Below are 15,544 nucleotides of genomic sequence, written 5' to 3'. Positions count from 1 at the left end.
ATTATACATCTATGATCTACACACGCACATTCACGGCCCTCAGCCCAGTTAAACCAATGCCACGTACCAGTTTTAGAATAGCCTACTAAAATTGCCCCTCCTGCTATAATATTGTGACCCAAAGGATTGATTTACACACGTTTGATAGCCACATTCCTCTCAAGGAAATCCGTTTATTATACAGTTATAGTTACAGTTATGGGGAAATAGATTTTTTCTTCAGCGTTATTGCTAAGTTTTTACTGGTGCAAAGTTCAGTCAAAAACTGTCTCTGATACAGCGTAACACAGATCACATAGATCATCTGTATGGTCACCTGTAGGTCAGAGAGTGTAAAACAAGCAGCCTGTTTGTGGTATAGTGAGCAAATGAAGCCTCGAGAAATGAACCCTTTTGTGAACCACTTTCCTGGAAAGCGTCAATGCTTCATGAGGCTTCATCTCGCCATCACTACTTTTCCGTCACTCAAAAAAAGTTTGCGGGCGCCTTGGTAGCTCACCCGGTTGAGAGTGCGCCCCATGTACTAACGCTTAGCCCTTATTATTAATTACGTTTTCCCCAAAACCTACTTGGCAAAATGAAATTAGAACGAAACAATGTCCCCAAAAGCCTTACATCTTGAGGTCCTGTCCTGTAGAGAGGACTTTAGTTTTAGTTCATAATGTGCTGTTCATACACATATATTATTAATTATTAATTATTAGTAATTTTAGCCAAAATAATTTGGGGAACACATGGGGCTGAATGGGGCACCCAGGTCCCACTATTGGGTTTGTCCTGCGCTGCTGGGGATGTATGACATATATGTGCTACTCTCTGTTTATTCACATGTCTGGAAGCTGCAATGTAGCCTAGTTGCCAAGTGGGCACTAAAATGAGTAATAAACATAATACGGAAAAACATATTACCATTAAAACAAGATTACTAACAGGCAGGGGAATTCACATGTCAGTAAAATCGATATTCTCTAATAGTGGCAGACCAGGCTGCCTGAGTGATACAGGTGATATGTAATAAATGGAAGAATCTTAGAAATTTCCCCAATAAAGGCAAAAATCCAAACCATGTATCTGCACAGCGAGCGCAGGCTCACAATGTTTAATAGAGAATGTGGATGGAAACAGAAGTAAAGGCTGTAATAGCCACCAATATCTGCGAGAAACACACGGCAATGAGCTTCATGATTTCCTCTGATGTCAAAACCTGGAGGAAAAATCAATATGAAGAATGAAGCCTTATTTACACACTCCACCTGATTGACTGTGGCTCACTGCAAGATGTCAACAAGCTCTTAATGTTTCAGGAGAAGATTGCTTTTTGAGGCTAAGTGGGGAATTAAATGATGGGAGTTCTATTTTTACACATAAACACACTGGTGAGTATAGGGCTACATTTTAGCGTGACAGATGTTTTTTTTTCCCAAGTCAGATTTATCTTAGAGGACCTGTAGAGTGTAATCAGAGAGACATTTGCCATTCTTAATCTCAATCCAGCGAACATGAAATCCTGTTCAGGATGCATAATTGCAGGGATGTGTGCACACACACAAAACACACAGTTGGGATAACCCAAGTAAGGGTTGGGTTTGGTTTGTGTCCCATAGTCAGGGTGCAATTTGGGGGGGACGTGTGGGATTTCCCCCTTTCTGGTCTACATATCCATGCCTCTGCTGAACAATTGTTATCACCGTTAGGGACAAAATGTATCCCCCCCCCCTCAAAGTGATCAATGCTACTTCACCAATGGAACATTACATACCTAAATAGAGGTATTTTAAACTAAGTAAAGCTCTATAACGTGAACAGTTTAAAGTGCCATAGAACGATAAAATCTGAGCTTCAGTTGCTGGTTGTATTTAGCCGCTACAGAGCTCTGGGACGCCAGCTACCAGCGGCTGTTGTTTAGCCGCCAATAGGTAACTGCGACCCGGCTACAGGCATCACCAGATGACGCTCCTTTCAGAGAAAGTATGTGAAAGTATTTTGTTTTCGCCGTGAAGTGAACTCTCCGGCTTGAAAGCATTGTGTTTTATGTTGACACGAAGTTCACAAATAAGTGTTTTGGCATGGCTGGCTGAGTGTCACATGGTATTGAAAGGGGGATTTCATTATTGCGTGTTTTGTTGTGCATGATCAAAAAAATGTCCAAAGCACAAACAGAACAAAGCATCTCAACAAAGGCAAACAACATTTAAATGACTATGTGAACCTCTCTGAATGAAAAGCCCTAACTCTGTCCATATGCTAGTCAGCTAAGGATTCCCTGTCAGGGTGTATCAAAGTTTGAATGTGGAGCTGAATACATTTTTCATCATCACCCACAGTCTCCCGCTACCCCTGAGTGAACCGTTTGTTGAGAGAAACATAAAAGGTTTGCTCGGTGGACATGTTTTTGCCCTGAGGGGTACACAAACTCAATAGCTAGCACGCTAGCTAGCCGTCTCTCCTTGAGTGCACCTGTGCTTTCTTAGTGGCAGACACTGAAAATTGAGGTCATGATCCTTGTGAGTATGTGAGTCAAAAGGCCTCTGTGTTGAAATATCTTATTTCTTTATTCGTTTCTGGCTACATCGGCTTGAAATATCTACTCTGGATATTTCTACATATAGAACGTCCTTTAAACACAAAGTAGAGTGTTTTCTTTATGTGAATTTGCAGCTCTTTTTGCACAATCTTCTGTATGATGTAGATGTAATACTGCAGTATTGCATCTATCAGCAATTGTATATCTGTATTAACAGGCTATTTATATCTACTATTTTACGCTGATGAAGTTAATACAAATGGGATGCACCTGAGCTCACTTGGGAGGGCTGCAGCAAAGAGTTTGCACACTTATGTAAATGATAGAAGTATTTTTTTCATATTTTTAAGAAATATGCACTCATTAAAAATAAAAAAAACATTTCAAAATGCGTATTTGTCATTATGGATTACTGTGTGTAGAAGTGTAAAAGTATAATGCATTTTGAATTAAGTATATAACAAAATACAGTGTGCAAAAGGGAATAGGGGTCTGAATACTTTCCGAAGCCACAGTAATTTCCTTTTAGTTTAGTGGAAAGACACCTGATCTATAATCGTCTGCAGCATTAAAGAGAACCATCTCACTCTCAGTTTGAAATCTGTAAGTTAAACCTACATTGTGTGATTTTTTTGAGTTGATTCTTAGCAAAAAAACCTTTGTTCTTTCACAAATATGTGCTCATTCATGTGTAATTACTTCCACCAACTAATCAAAGTATTCTTGTAGGTGTAGAATCTGCCATTTAGAATCATTCAGAATACATAGGAGCGAGTCGCTCGAATGACGGCCGGCATGTTGCGCCTCCATCTTTAAAATACATTAGCCAAAGAGGGACATACCTCCGCCTTTCGCCCTTTTACACTCAGTGGCACCGTGACGAATGCAAGGCGGAGATTACTCGCTAGGGAAGCGAAAAAGAGAATTAAAACGACAACGCGACAGGCAAAACAACAAGACCAAAGTTAATATTGGAGTGGCTAGAACAGCTGCGTGTAAACGATGGAGATACTAGGAGCTAATTTCGGGTTCGGCCACCGTAGGACTTGAAACGCGATCGGAATGGGAGGGGCTAGAAAGTAATATTCAGTTGGTTTTCATATACAATTTCACCGCTAGATGGGAGAAATTCTTACACAATGTAGCTTTAAGGTTTGGTGTCAGTTTCAGTCCTACCGACAGAAGAACACAAATTGAAACTTCCCACTATCTAATTAACAGCAGTAGTAACAAGCAAGCACAGTGTCCAGACAAAGAGAATCAACAATAAATATTTGACTTTTCCCAACACTTCCCACAGACTGCCCAGTCTGCTAAACATTGTGTGCAAATGTATGGATATAAACTGCTTTTTTTTAAACCTCTGACTCCTGTTTCAAACTACCTTATGAACATAGACGGATAATGACAATGGGCCTCTGGGTACAGACATGTAAAAAGCCTCCACACCCCTCCTACATAGGGGGCAAGACACCCAGATTGAAAGAGACGCAAAACTACAAATGACGCAGCCAGACTGAAAAAAGATGAATACATTACAAACCTTGTGGCTTTATGGTTTTGTGTCTTTATGCGGTTATTTTGTAGGCACTTTGTGGTAATTGTTCATGTCTTTGTGGTTGTTTTGCGTCTCTGTAGTAAGTTTGTGTCTTTTTGCAGTTGTCTCTTGTCTCATAGTTGATTTGCATCTCTGTGGTCTGTTTGCAGTTGTTTTGATTCTTTGTAATCAGTTTGTGTCTTTTTGCAGTTGTCTTGACTTTATTTTGCATCTATTTGTGGTTGTTTTGTTTTCCTTCATTTGTGATTTAGATATTTTGTGGTGCTTTGTGATTATTTTGTGTGGCTTTGTGGTCAGTTTGCAGTCATCTTGTGTCTCTTTGTAGTCGTTTCGAGTGTCTTTGCGGTGGTTTAGCTACTCTTTGTAGTCAGTTTGTGTCTCTTTGGATTTACATTCTAACAAGAATTTTTTTTATTTTTTTTTAGATTATGTTTTGGGGCATTTTAGGCCTTTATTGTATAGAACAGCTGAAGATGTGAAAGGGGAGAGAGAGAAGGGGAATGACATGCAGCAAAGGGCTGCAGATCGGAGTCAAATCTGCAGCTGCTGCGACAAGTACTGAGCCTTTGTACATGGGGCGCACGCTCTACCCGGTGAGCTATTCAGGCGCCCCAATGCTAACAGTCACTTCAAACAGAGGCTCTGGCCCAGTGGGTCAGGGGGACCAGCAGGCCTGCTCAATAATCCTTCCATGCAAAGTGTCTTCATGCAGATGTAGTCAAAACAATATCCAAACTGTCAATAACTGTGCAAATATGGCTGTCACTACACATGAGGTACAGCACTGTATATCATGTCTGTTGAAACTGAGTTTCAGTGTGTCAACGCCTCCACAACTGGTCACAAGCAGGTGAGAGACAGCTGAGGCCAGCAGAACAACAGAGAGAACAGCTGATCCCTGCAGAACCAGCCTGGAGCTGACCCAGATGAGGACGCTCCACTGTAATCGGGGTCCCTGAGGTAATCTAGGCAGGACATTATCTGCTTCGCTGCTTCTCTGCAGCATCTGGAGGGCTCCGCCACCTGCTCTGGAAGGCCTCACTCCTCTGCCTCTTTTTATTTCCGGTTTGTTTGTTTACTTTTTTTCTCCCAGACTCAGCGAACACCACACAGCCACTTACAGATGTGTGCCTGAGAAGTATGGATCTCCTCGTCATGTCTGTTTGTCTTGACTTTTGTCTCCGCACTGAAGCCACGGGGTCCTAATCTTACCGATACATGAGTCACGCTAAGACTCTTCTGCCCTAATTGCCATGAGGAATGCTCGACTGCTTATCTAGTAGCAAACAAAAATGATCTCCCCAATTAAATGTCCCCCATGCATGTTTCTACACTCATTATATTCATTTATATTCATGCCCGGGTCATTTCTAAATTGCAAGTGCTCCTCGCTTTTGCATCTTAATGTTAAATTAATTAGGCTAAGTATACCTCATAGGTGGCAATCAAGAATGGTTTTGAGTATTTTGTTCCAAGTGCAATCACAATTTTAAACTCTACACATTGTGTACACATTGTATCTATTGTATTAATTATCTTTTTTTATGCTGCTTTTAGCATTTTATAGTAGCATTTGTGTGATGGGGCTCTTTTACTATTGTTTGCACTCCTATGTTTTATGTTTGGTGCTTTTTTAATGTTTCATTCTGTAAGGTTAGTAAAGTAAAGTTATTTTAGGAGTACTGAAGAAGATATTGCAAGCTCTCGCTATTTCCTGGAGACCTTAAAAGCATTTCATGAATATAATCTGATGCTACCAGGTATCAGGAAACTATGATGATGTTTTCTTATCACCGGGTTTAAAATAAAGCGCACACACAACCCAAAAACAATCGTAGTATTAAATCTGCTTCTGAAAGTTGATTTGCCTCTATTTCGTTCTCCTGTTCCTGGTCTGATGATTTTTTTTATCTTTATACAGTATAGGTGAGTTTGTGTACATATTTTATTTATATGGTTTTATGGAGCCATATTGTTGGGATCTGCCAAAACATTTCATCCACATTTCCATAATTCTGTATATACCTGAGCTGAGACTTTCTATTATTTTCAGAAAAAGAAAGAAAACAGGCGAGTCATCTTTAGTACAGTCATCTTCCTGCCTGAGGGTTAATCTGTAATTATGATGCCGCTCCACTGACGGATTTGAAAAAATGAAAAAAGTTAAGTGTGTTGAAACAAACTTATGTGCAAGCAGGGAGACTCACCGTTTTCTAGAAGGATGGTTTATTGCGAGGTTTTACTTTCCAAGTAAAGTAAAACAATACACATATGTATATACATATGTAGGGGGCAACAACAAATCAGAATCTACAGTATATGCAATCTGAAAACTAGTTATGGATGTTTAGATCCCATGTGAAGCTGCATGTATGAACGTAATTGGATGAACAGCATGATTAGAAAGTTGTATTGAATATGGTAACGACCTGAAACAGATGTAGCCTGGAAGCTATCAGGGTTGGCTAGATCGATATCTGCACACAAAGTAGTGAAACAGCACCAACTCTGCTTCCTCACTGTACCATTTGGAACATCTAACATCCATCTTTCTTTTATCTTTGTGGGTTTAGGTTTTACTCCTTATCAATGAACCCTAATTCCTTCTAAAAATAGAAGAAGTAATTCCTCTGTGAGCTCCAGATAAGAAGAAATGGAAGTGATTGAGGCTTAATTGCCTCCTTTTTAAACTGCATTTAGTGAGTTACTCCTCTTACACAAACGCATGCGCACACACACTAATTCTCACTCTTGTTTTCTACATTTTAATCAAACGTTGAATAAAAAGAATCACCGCTTTACAAAGAATGATGCACTCAAGGCCGAATGTTAATGAAATGTAATGAACACAAAACTTTGATCTGAAATTCTGAATAGTACAATCAGGTCTCAGCATGTCTGTGCAGAAGGCTCATTAAAGTGACACACTATAACTCAAATGGTTCCCATAATAGACACTGGAAAGTCATTCAGCCTGACCCTATTCTTCAGATATGGGTTTAATTGCCCACAATATGATGTGTAAGATCCCCTCACTTATCAAATTAACAGCTCAGAAAAGGACAGTAAAGTACTTAACACTCGTTTCAGTAGAATGAGTCATGCCAAAGGTAAGCTGTTTATCTGTTAAAGGGGGGAGCAGGAAGAAAAAGCCTCATTGAGAGAGTGAAACATGCCAGTCTTAGTTTGCAACTGCAATGCAGGAGCTAATGAGGATCCTAAATAAACAAACAAACAAACATCTTATCTGTAAAAACAGACATCTTAAAGTTAGGCTCGTTTCATCATTTTCTTTGGACTGAACAGTTGACATTTAGATTGTAAAGTATGCATGTGCATGTGTACTAAAACAGACACTAAACACGCCGGGCTGAGGCGAAGCCTGTTTAAAATATAACAGAAGATGCATCTAGGCTTCTAACAATTATCTATATGGGTTAGAGTGTTCATTGAATCCAGCATCTCATAATAATTACACACACCATGTGTATGAAAGATGCAATACACAGCATATCAGTTATGTTTTCCATTTGTCCAACCCTGTCATGCTGAAAGCTAAACTGTTGTTTCACTCACATTCAGACCAAACAGACATGCAGACGCAGATACACTCTGATAGTTAAGTACATGCTTAGTGTATACAATTTGCTCTTGCGCAATGTTTTATTCATGGTAGCAGAGGAATATCCATTTATGAGCTATCATACTTCTCTGTAAGTCTCCTGTGCAGGTCTGGCTTGGCCTAGATAACAGGAAACCTGCCTGAAGGGGAGACACAACACCGCAGGACGTAATAGAAGCTATCATAATGCTTAGCAGGAGAGATGTCCAGGAGCTCATACTGTGGCAGAGTGGCAGAAACACCTCTCAACTAGGGGCGTGAAGAAATGTCAATGTGTCGTGATGCAACGATTCGAGCTTTGAAAGGCAAGATTTGACATGTTTGAATCTATTTATAGAGACCGTTACTATTTACAAAGCTAAAAACATGTATTGTATAAGGTTTGGTTTGATTGAATTGAGCAGATGATTTTTTTCTGCTGAGATGAACAAGAGGAAAGTGTGTTGCTTTGAAGTTGTTGAAAATATAGACACAATAAGATGCTGTGGTTTGAGGCTAAAAATAAAGGCTTTGAAAATGAAAGTCATTCTTTCAACTAGTGACTCAGTGGAAGGCTTAAATGTGTTTAATTATTGACAACTGTATACATTTAGCTTTTTAAAATGTGTAGGGCTTTGTTTTGCAGATGTAATCAAATCTAATCGTGGACAAAACAATGATAACGGTTTGAATCACTGCAGCAGAATCGAACCATTGGGTTGTTACACCTCACCTCTCAATAGTTAACGATGATAAATTCCCATCTCGAACCTGATGGATGACAGCTCTGTGATACAATACAACACTGAATGCAATGACTATACGAGAAGTATACATACTGTTTCTAAATTGTCTCACAACTTAAAAACCATTAAAAGCCTCCCTGGAGCTCTTCATCTCTTTTATCAGCTGACTAGTTTTGACTGGAGACAGGGAAATCAATACATGGTAACAGCTTTTCAATACATGATAAAAACATATTATCTTAATTGCCTCTAATCACTTTGCTTTATTAAAAGTTTAACTATAGTTTCTGCACTCAATATTTATCCTTTCACCACATTAAGCTGCACTGATTCTGATCTACCACGTCAGCTTGCTTAATGACACTGGGACTCAATGGTCTATACCCAGACTTAATGGTCCACTCTCATATATTTTATTGGCCTGCAATATTGCACTGACTAAACCTCTGTTCTGTTAAAGTGAATACCTATGGATCAAAATAAAGCAAATCCATGAGCTTTCATTCACAAGCTGAAATCCTTTCTTACAATAGAAAAGCCAATACGATAGACAGCATTTAAGGTAACAGCGATTTAGATTAGTCCTAGAATAATCCAGAAAAAAATCCGATAAGGTTTGTGGAGCAGTACTTTTTGACCCGTTGGCCTCGATGACTAAACTTGGAGAAGGTTCATGGACCCACAGCGATGTTGCAGTAGCTCACATCTACTCCCAGAAAATACACACAGCAGTATTGTGGCCTACAAAACACAGAAAAATAATGCAACCCATGCCCTTTTCTAAGACTACATGACAAGTTAAACCTGCCTCTTTTAGGATTAATTTACTCTTAAGTCCTCTTCTAGTTGTGTCAGTGGCTTTATTCATTTTTTGCAAAATCAGATTTGACAAATCCAAGAGTTTTTATGAATCTAGGCCTACAAAAGCAGATTTGAGTTTGTCCAGCAATAAGTAGGGCACATAAGTGAAGCGTTACACTTAACATACTGTAGTGCAAATTGTGGTTATCCTAATTATTTTTCCAACTTGGTAGCATAGCTTACTGCAGTTTATGGCCTGCTGCAGCAAAGGAAATTGTTATTTCTGCCCCTGTCAAGTCGACATATGGATGGAGTTTTGACTTTATCTGTGGGAGATCATTACAGTCGTTACAGTGCATCCTTCCGAGGGACCTGCATGTAGCTACTTACATTTACTCCTCAGCTGCGACGGCTTGAAGATTGTTGAACTCAAAACAAAGAACACATTGTGATGAAAACGACCTGCGTGTGATTTTCAATCCTTGTTGTTGAATTGTTGATCGCGTCACTTTTTTTTTTTTTTTTTTTTTTTACGGACAGATCGATCAGATCAGGTAACCTTCAGATAACATTGATAAATAATGCCTTCTCTAATGAGCAATTTGGCCACCCTTACAAAAGAACACGTCAGCCACAGGTGCATATTTCTGTCACCTTATTCTTTATTGTAAATACAGAAACGTGTCACTTATGCACTCATATTATATACCTGCAAAAGGGGAAATGTCTGTTCATCCTCGTTGATACCGAAAACAAAAACGCATTGAACTCCCCCAAGAATCAAAACTCCCCTCGTCCAACCAGCATCATCTAGTCGAAAAACGATAACATCCAAAAAATACTTGACACTGCCACCAGCAAAAGTATAATGAAATCGAAAAACCAAAAAACAAACCTGAGAGCTCAGCTGCAAGAAAAGTACCACGTTAAAACGTCATTGGGCTTTAAAAATGACTCCTTTTTTTTATAAAGAAAAGTAAAAGCAAAGGGGTTGATCGGTGACATTCACCGACACACCAAAATCACAAAACTCGAAGGCAACAAACAACACTGCAAAATGCAAACCAAAGCATAGCAACAGCAAAAGTCGACAGAAACAAAAAAATAAAAATGTTTCAAAACCACCAACAAATTGTTTGAAAAATCTCAATACTGACAAAAGCTGCTTGGTTTCGACCCTCGAAACAAAACTGCAAGCAAGTAAAGGCTTTCTCAAGACCGATAACGCACCGATTACCCTCTTGGCACTCTGGATCAGAATAACTGCATGCTAAAAACTTGAAGCCTGGATGTGAAAAACGCTCAAAACCACCATGTCAATGCTCAATTCAAACACCAGCAAAAGAGAGAAAAATTAAAAAAAAGGGGGGCAATTAAAAAGACAAAAAATGCTTACAAAAAAGCCATTGGAAATGTACTCACCGAGCGGGAGTAAAATGTTGCAATAAAAATGTGATATGGCTCAAAATACAGTATGGCGGTGCAAGCCGAAATGCTGTGCCTTTTCTCTAGATCTCTGCCTCCAGTTCTGTCATGTGACTGATTCAGCCCCGACGTCCAGCAATGAGAGACCAGTGTTGAACAGCTGATGCTGAATGCTCTCCTAACGGCTTGGCTCTCTCCAAAAGTAAAAAAGAGGTAGTCCTTATCATCCCACAGTTATGACTGAGCTGGTTGTGTGTTTTTCTTTGGCTTCTTTTTTTCTTCTTCCTGTTTTAAAGATGCAGAGCTCACTCGGTGTCAGCGCCACGTCCGCGATCCGGTCCATTCAGTAGAAGCACGCATTGGTAATGCACTGCCTGTTTCTGCTCTCTTATGAGGAATGAAGGGACAGGCGTTGTGTTTGGTCAACATATGTAGCACATCCAGGACAAACAAACAGTATCATATCTATACGAGCATGCTATAGCATGCTCTGCACTAGCACTGTCCATGGGACTGTAGCGACGGTATCAGTCCAGCCCTGTCCATGGTGCTGAAACTGTACTGAGAATGTACAGTAGTACATTGAGGATAAGTAAACATTAAAACGTCATCATATCAGTAATATTAGTAACACCATATTAGTAATATCATCCAGCACTGTCAATGGTGCTGAAACTTAGAGAGTGTGGTTCAATATAGAACAAACTAGCATCAATAGCTGTGTGTCGATTACATGTTGCTTACTAATTCTAAATCAGGTTTAAGGCTTGTAGTACTTTAAATTAAGGAGACTCAAAAAGTCAGCATGCATGCTATAAATGTTTGATTTTTCAAATGGGCTGCTGATGGACATTATCTTCCCATAATGCATTGCATGAAGATCATAAAGGAGATGCTCACAGCTGATAAAAATGTTGCAAAATTGCACATGGTGGTAAAACCGTCTTGTGAGCAGCTCAGAAAACAACAAAATAACGTAATACATGACATCTATTTGCTGTTTATTAGCTAAGTTTAATTGGCAGTGACATTCTGATGTCGCAGTTTGATTGACATGCTTTGTCAGCATTGTATTATTTCCTGTTTGTATAAAACGGTTAAGTATGTTGATTTTGTTGTATTCAAACTACAAAAACAGCAAACTATGACAAATAGCACAGTAGGCTACATACATACAAAAAAGTATATAGCATGGAATAACAGCATACAGCTTTACTGTAATATCATGGTGTCCTGCCCATGGTGTTGATACTAAAGAAGTGCAGAACATTAAAGACCATTCCTTCTCCACTATATCGGCTATATTGGGTTTGATAATTCTCACTACTACAAAATGGTGAACACACTATGAAGTGGACTTTAATAGCGATTGATTGTACAATAAATCAAGTTGCATTATAAAATATTCATTTTTTTTAGACATTCAGGCAACATTGCAAATCAGTGAGCATTCTGTGAAGTGAACAATATTGTTAATGGTGAACAATTTTAGACATGACATACTGTTAATTTCACCCAGCCCTGTCCATGGCACTTAAATGTAAGGGTTGTTGCAAGCCTTAGAACAAACAATCATATTCTGTATTCTGTAAATGGAGGGTGTGTTGTAAATTTAGGACAAATGACCACCAGTATCAAACTAGTTTAAAATCACTATGGTGCTGAAATTAAGATCATTTAGCACATGTAGGAGCAAAAAAACAGTATTAGCCCCATCCATGGTGCTGGAACTAAAAGAATGTGTAGCATTATTTAGAACAAAATAACAATATCACATTCTTAACATTGTCCAGCTCTGTCCATGGTGCTGAAACCGGGTGGCTTTCACCCTACACTCACTGTGCCTGCACCCTCTTCAGGCATTAACATAGAGAGACACTTCATGAATATATTTATGGCCCAAAGAGGTGACTCTTGTGGTAGGTTTTAGTGGCATTTTGGATTCATAGCACCTACATGACTTCCTGTAAAACCCTCTCTGTCTCTCTCTCTCTCTCTCTCTCTCTCTGTCTCTCTCATTTCTTAAATAAATATACCTCAAAAATGTAGGTTATGGCTGATTGTGCCAGACAGGAAAGTAATAATGTGTTATTGATGCATTAGCGTCTGACTGCAGTTGTCAGACAGAATTCAGTACAAACCCATGTAACACACAGCGCTGGAGACAATTCAGCGCTGTCAGCATTCATTCATCATAACCGTGGTTGGTGCACTGTTTCCACCTTAAGCACTGTCTAATTTAATTTACTTTTTATTTTTTTATTTAAAGATTGTGTGTTTGGGGCATTTCAGCCTTTAATGGAAATAACAGATATATATGAAAGGGGAGAGAGAGGGGGATGACATGCAGGAAATCGTCATCTCAAACTCAAACCCTGGACCTTCTGCGTCGAGGTATACACCTCCATATATGTGCGCCTGCTCTACCAACTGAGCTAACCCGGCCACATTTAATTTACATTTTAGATCACATCCAAGCATTTGGGAGGCACAAGGTAACATTTTTTACACTCTCAAAAGAATACATTGAGTGTCCAAGAACAGCGATCAAACTTTCCTTGAAGCAAAATATAGCACCTTATCACCAAATCTTCTTTCATTTTGCCAACAGAGCTTTTTAAGTGGCTTTGGTAAACATACTGTACAGCACTGTCTTTCCCATATCATTTAGCGTTACATGTCAACAGTGTCATAGCACATTGGCATCTGTGCCTATAAACGAAGCTTGACGGTCAGCGTGTTGCCGTGCAGGACATGTCAGGCTTTAATTATCAGTGCCTGGGGGTGTCCAAGACCTCACTGTCAGTGAGGTGATTCAGAAAGCTGCAGAGGTCTAACTTAAGACTTGGATAGTAAATAGATAGAGATTGGCGCCAACACATGGGCAGAGCAGGGGTGAGTAAAATGTAATTAAACCACAGCCAGCATAATTCCTTTTAATCCAATACCACACTCGATAATAAACTATGACTAATGCATGACATTGTTATTGACAAATCATTTGGTATAAAATCAACCTTTCGCCCACTTAAATGCTGCATGACTTTTAATGGATGTTGTGGAAGATATGCAGGTAAATAAAGAATGTAAGTCTTACCCAACATAATTTATATAACTGTGACCATAAACATGGGAGATGCTGTCTGGTTCACTGCAATACACACTCTGAGCTTTTTATCAGCCATGCCGGTGCATTAGAAAGAGACCCGCAAGGTTAAAGGAATGCCCTTTATGAACATCTGAAATAAGAAATATCAATCATATCAACCTTTTGACATGGTGGGGCTCTTTTTATACATCAGCAGCCCCTGCAAGGCCAAACACACAACGAAAAACACATTTTTCCATTTCTGTACTAAGCTGAATCTCGGTGTGATTTCCATTGGTAGTTTTAAAAATTAAATAAGGTACAAAGCTAAACAGAATCATAATTCATTGCCTAGAATGACTATCCCTATTAGTATATTAATGTGCAAGTACCACTTATTGCCTTTGGCCATAAAGAGCCAATCAGAGGCAGAGCTCAAAACATGTAGGCCTTTGGTTCTTTCCACACATCCAACGAGTTTCCTCTCGAGGTGCATTAATCAATATTTCCTAGTACATTATTTATCGGCTGAAATCAAGTGCAACATGCAGCTACAGCAATGTAGAAAAGAAAGCAAAACCTTACAAAATAATGATTGTCATCGTGATTCTGTTATACATCTACTTCTGGTGATACTAATGCATGATATCCCTCTGTTAAGGAAAATAGTAATTTAAAGTAAAAAATATAACACAATATCCTTTTTTTGTGATATTTTGTCATGTAGTTATAGGATTGAAGGCCACACTTCAGTGTAGTAGTTCACAGGATCTGGTGGTAATACAAAAAAAAACTATTGACTGAATGAATTTCTGAATTCCTTTATGAAAGCAATGAGAGGATTTGTATTCTTTAATTATCATTTTGTCAAGGATTCTGCAGAAATCGTGCAGGATGTTTTAATCAAAAATAAATGGAGTGTGCACACAACTGTAAGTGGATTTTATGCTCATTACAATAAATGGGTTACATTTACAAATCTAAAGGTAGGCTTGAGGTGGAAGGATTATATCAAATAATTCAAAATGACAATGTACTTCAAAGCCTTTTTTGCATCGTCTGTGTTTGCTAATATCAGCAATGAATATACAGGTTTTGTAAAAATCATTGCAGGGAAGGATTTTTTTTCACCATCTTACGTGGTTAAAGGTTGGAAATGTGCTTGTGTGGGCTGGGTAAATTAGATAAATCAACCCTTTCATGCATGAATTATGAAAACCTCAGTCAGGATTTTTTTCCCCCGAGTGTTTTTATTGTTCTTTAGGCATGAACAAAAGCAGTTGAACTTCATTTTTTTCAAACATGCATTTTCAAGTCGAGTTTTTCACGTCACATTTCACTGCATGCGTTTGAGTTATTGAAATTTAGAAGTATGTAAACTAATGTTTTCACATATAACATATTCTAATACCGTTCAATGCAATCCAAAAACGTTGAACCTTGCTCATAACGCCACAACCCCTGCCCCCTGTTGAACATTTTCTATATCTTTTCATATTTACGAGTTTCATTCCAATAACATCAATGAATTGATTTTCTGCCAAAAAAGTTACTGCAGATTAAGTATTTTCAAGAAAAAAACGTCACTGTAATAGTATGAACTGTAGTTGAAACATAGCTGGCAACGCATGACGTCCAATTTAGTGGACAGATGTTTAATCATAATTTCCTCCAAGCAGGCTAATACTTGGAAAATTTCACAACTGTATTACTCCTTAGGTGTTACTTGATGTTAAAACAGTTTTTTTACTTGCAAGAGTCTCCTACCATAGAAGGGTTGGCTGCTCAGCATATGTGTCAG

General features: G+C 38.8%; 1 protein-coding gene across 1 annotated transcript in view; it reads right to left on the bottom strand.

Moving 5' to 3' along the window:
• Nucleotides 1-10,777, bottom strand: part of LOC144537377 (RNA-binding Raly-like protein) — a 108,126-nt gene extending 97,349 nt beyond the window's left edge. Inside the window, exon 1 of the mRNA XM_078281054.1 lies at nucleotides 10,653-10,777. The gene's annotated coding sequence lies outside the window, so the exon portion shown is untranslated. The remainder of the gene's footprint in view (nucleotides 1-10,652) is intronic.
• Between the last annotated feature and the right edge of the window lie 4,767 nt (nucleotides 10,778-15,544).

The sequence above is a fragment of the Sander vitreus genome, chromosome 22 (assembly GCF_031162955.1).
Source record: "Sander vitreus isolate 19-12246 chromosome 22, sanVit1, whole genome shotgun sequence".
In the NCBI taxonomy this organism is placed as follows: domain Eukaryota; kingdom Metazoa; phylum Chordata; class Actinopteri; order Perciformes; family Percidae; genus Sander; species Sander vitreus.
Note: the sequence above shows the minus strand (reverse complement) of the source record. Positions and strands in the feature narration are given on the sequence as shown.